Below are 4,158 nucleotides of genomic sequence, written 5' to 3'. Positions count from 1 at the left end.
TCGATTTATCGATTTTATCGTTAAATCTCATACCAACTCGAATCAATAAGTGCGAAAGAACGGCTTGTGAACGAACGCCGTGAAATTGCAAAGTCTGATCAGTGTACAAATTCGATTGATGCTGTCACAGCGTAAATTTAAGTAACGAATACAAGCTATACCTACATGTTTACTTCACTGCCGATAAACTAATTGCCTCTGATAAAATTAGTGATACAAACGCAATTTACACCGTTGTAAGGAGTAAGTTAAGAATTAAGTTTGCAGTTTGAATTGCCTACAGTCAGATACTGTATTGATTTATTTTATTTTGTTCTTGCGGTGACATTGATAAGGCGATACCAATCTGTTGCAACGTGATACAAAACAAAACATGACGAATAACAAAACAGTCTTGGTATTTCACGGCAGTGTCGTGCGTCGCGTTGATGAACACAAACGTAAACACCAAAATTGAGCGGAAGTATCGGACGAATTGTTAATTATAAACGTGTAGTGTTCTTGTGTCGATATTTCAACTATGAAGAAGTTAATTATTTTAAGGTAGGTGCCAATTTTTTGTAAAATTTGTCTAAATATAATCTATTATTAAATTAAAATGTGGAAACATGCAATATGCTAAAACAAAACATGCGATTGTGTGTAGGAATTTGTGCACCTATGTGTGTGTATTATGAATCTCTTCGCCCTAGCAGAAAGTCAGCGAAATGTTGGCAAACAAGATGAGACGAGAAACGAAACGCGCCCGTCTCTCGCGTCTTGTGCCACCAATCTCCACGCCGCTCGCATCGCCCGGCGTCTGTTCAATCATATTTTAGTCATTTTATTGTTTCGCCTCGCTTGTAAACTCAGATAGTTGATTGTGTTCGGCATATAAAGTTACTTATTTATTGAAGCGCAATTTATAAAGCCTTGCATTTATTATTAAACGTGCGTGGTATCACGGCGCGCACATGCATACGCTTAATGCAACCGGTCTGTCTGTGCGACACCCATCCCGATGCATCCGAATCTTTTCGAGAAACGCATCGAAATCGAAAAAGCTTATCCGAAGTTATTGAACCTAGGCATCAGGAAAGTGCAGTGCAACGCGCTTCAGTCAAGCTCCGCAGTCTGCAGATGCAGGGCCATAAAACATTTTGATAACTCACATTCGAGCGCAGTTATTAATCTAGAAACGAAATATTTGCACAACAGAGCTGGCCATCTGAAGAGAAGAGGGTTTTGTGTCAGGTGTGCCATTGCTTTATACTGAGTTATGTGAAATTTTAAACTCTCAGACGATTTTATTGACTTGGAACGGTCGAGGGCGAAAGTACAAGCAATAAACTAACAGACTTTAGGTGCTGGTTGTGTTTCATCGTCGCGCGCAGACAAGATATTGGCAAATGATTTCAAAGGGTTTTAAGATATCAGTTTTCATCATAATTAATTAATAATTATCATTAGTTCATTACATCTTATGATTTCAAAAAGGTGTTTAAACGTTTTTCCAAAAGTCCTAGGGTAGTTATGAATTATTTTATATTTTTTTACGTTACAAGATGTATTTAATCGCCCAGTATTTAATGTATTGTTGTTTAGTTGCAATGCGCTGTAATAAAAAACAAATTTTAGCGATTCTCGGTGTCGATTAAATGCGAAATTGATTTCGTGCAGAAATCTCGCCGGACATATTTCAATTTGTTTCATCGCTTTACATGAAGCCGAGTCGACAATTCGCCATCGACTGGGCATCCCGATGCGCAAGAAGTACTCTTCGTGTACGGGAACGTGGTGCATGTCTCGCATGTCTCGTACGCCGAACATGTCCGAGTTACGTGTATCAGGACTAAATGTGTTGTGCGCTTTTTTGTTTCCTTTTCGTAATTTATTTTTCATTTGCGTTCCTATTTTATTTCGCCGCGCGTTTTCGCATATTGATACGCGGGACGTTTGCATTAACGTAGTACGTTTAACGGATTGAAGATCGTCGGCTGAATCGAAGCGTGGTCGAGGCACGCACGCTCGAGAGCTGAACGAGGACCGACGCTAATTTATTGGTAATTTAAGGGATATTTGCAAACGCAGATGTAAGGTGCGAGACGCGAGCGAACGATGAAATATTGAAGATGCGGCGAAACGCACATCGTGCGAAAGAGCGGCAATGGATAAGCGCGCCGGAAAAATGCGCCGACGAGCAGAGATAAGTTGAAGAGTCGGCGGTCGAGTCGCGACGGCTTTCGTGTGCGTGTGTATCAATAATCGAAAACACTCGTAATAAGTTAACGTGTTTATGCTAAATGCCTGTCGGAATTTATTGTAATATCGGCATTGATCTTAAATTGCGCGCCATTAATTACGATTATTTATACATGCAGTATTAAAATAATCTGTTTTTTGCGCTCGGCATTTGAGCTTTATTTCTGGCGTACCTTTTTTTCTGTACTTAATAACGATGTTTATGATCTTGAACTTGGAACAAAGAAACTTTAAACTCGAATTTCTCCGGTTTTTGTGGTCTTGTTTGATTGTATAATTTATGAGATCACTCGGATGTGTCATTATCCACTGATTGTCTTTGGTTACCTGCCGCTGGAAACAAATAGATCTTGTGATAGTTAATTGTGATATTTTTATTTTTTCCGCAGTGGGCACGCGCAAAAACGCGACCGAACTTTTTCAGGTCTTATATCCCCTTGTCGGACTCGAAAGATAGGCGCGTGATGTATAACGCTCAAGTCTAATGTGTCCGGTCCGGATGTAATTTATAGCGTCATTTAGGTAACAATTCAATCGTAATGGCCGAGGGCCAAGCGCCTTCCATTCGGCCTTTCGATTCCGGAGGTTTCTTTAATTGGCGAAACGGCGCTGCATGTACGTCGCTCGCACGAGCACGCCGCATTGATTTCGCTTCGTTCGGGCGCTCCTTCCATCCTGGCGGACGTTTCTTCGATTGTGTGACTTCTACTTTGATCTCTGAACACGTTTACTGTCGTCCCGCTCGACCCACGACCTCATCACACATTTATACCGAGTGCTGATTTTTACAGAGTGTTTCGACATTTTTTACGTGTTCGGTTACTATAAATATAACAGGACGTTTACAGACGTAAGCCTTGTGATGTTATTTAAATTGTGTTACGTTTTGCGTGGCGCCGCGAGTAATTTGTAGGTGTTTGGCTTGGCGCGTAAAGCAGTGCGCTGAGCGAACAAGTGGATGGAGGGAACGATGAAGGATGGTTGCGGCGAATTAAGAAGCTGTCAACACCGGCTCGGCGCGCCGCGTCTGCTTGGCGTTCGACGGAATCTTCTTCGTCTGGCTTGTTCTTCATTCGCGTGCGGCCGATCGGTTTTCCCTCTTTTCCGCCGAGTTGTCTTCTTATGCAAGACGCCGACGCTCGTTGATCGGTTCATTGTCTATGGGCGGGCGAGAAAATGAGATATGAATGAAGAAATCGCGCAAATAAAAGGGCCCTGTCAATTTTCGCGAGATTTTTCATCATCCCAACATTATGCGCACCGACGACCAAACGCAAAACCAACTGAGGATCGTTCTTCTGCAGCCGGCGCTCACGTTGTTGAAGAGCGAGAAGAATGCGCGCAGCATTTATGTTTCCGTAATGAACAAAAACTGGATAATGATGAAGGACGTTCAGCGCGCCGATAAGACTTGATTAACTGCAGATGGGATTTTCTAAACTTGGCAGTCGTTCATTTTTGGTATCGACAGCATCAAACTCGAGTATTCTCGTCACATTTGGTTTTACTTTCGTGACAAAGACCTAGCGCATCAGACAAACGAATATAATTAAGATTTTTTTATGCTAAAAGTTATTTTATTCCTTAAATTAAATTGTGCAGCGAGCACAAATGACAATTTACTTTTGTTAGAGTTTCAAGACGAATGCCAAGAGTGAAGAAAAAAGTGCAAAGCACAGCGCAAAACAAGCACAAGCATTTTACAATAAAGTGTTACAAATCACTGGCCCATACATAAACTCGGATGCATGTAACATATGTTCGCGCATTAATCAGCCGAACGAATTTAATAAAATCTTGATATCGCCGGTGTGTGCGTTTTGAGCGTGAGGTATGAGTGAGCGTTCGCAATTCCCTGATCCACGGTCCTCGTGTTCTTGCCGGCGTCGTGAGCGTGATTTATAATTTATATCCTTA

The sequence above is a fragment of the Atheta coriaria genome, unplaced genomic scaffold (genome assembly GCF_025399875.1).
Source record: "Atheta coriaria isolate IRGN ID8LTWV9N9 unplaced genomic scaffold, Caltech_Dcor_3.1 hic_scaffold_3_pilon, whole genome shotgun sequence".
Lineage (NCBI taxonomy): Eukaryota > Metazoa > Arthropoda > Insecta > Coleoptera > Staphylinidae > Dalotia > Dalotia coriaria.
Note: the sequence above shows the minus strand (reverse complement) of the source record.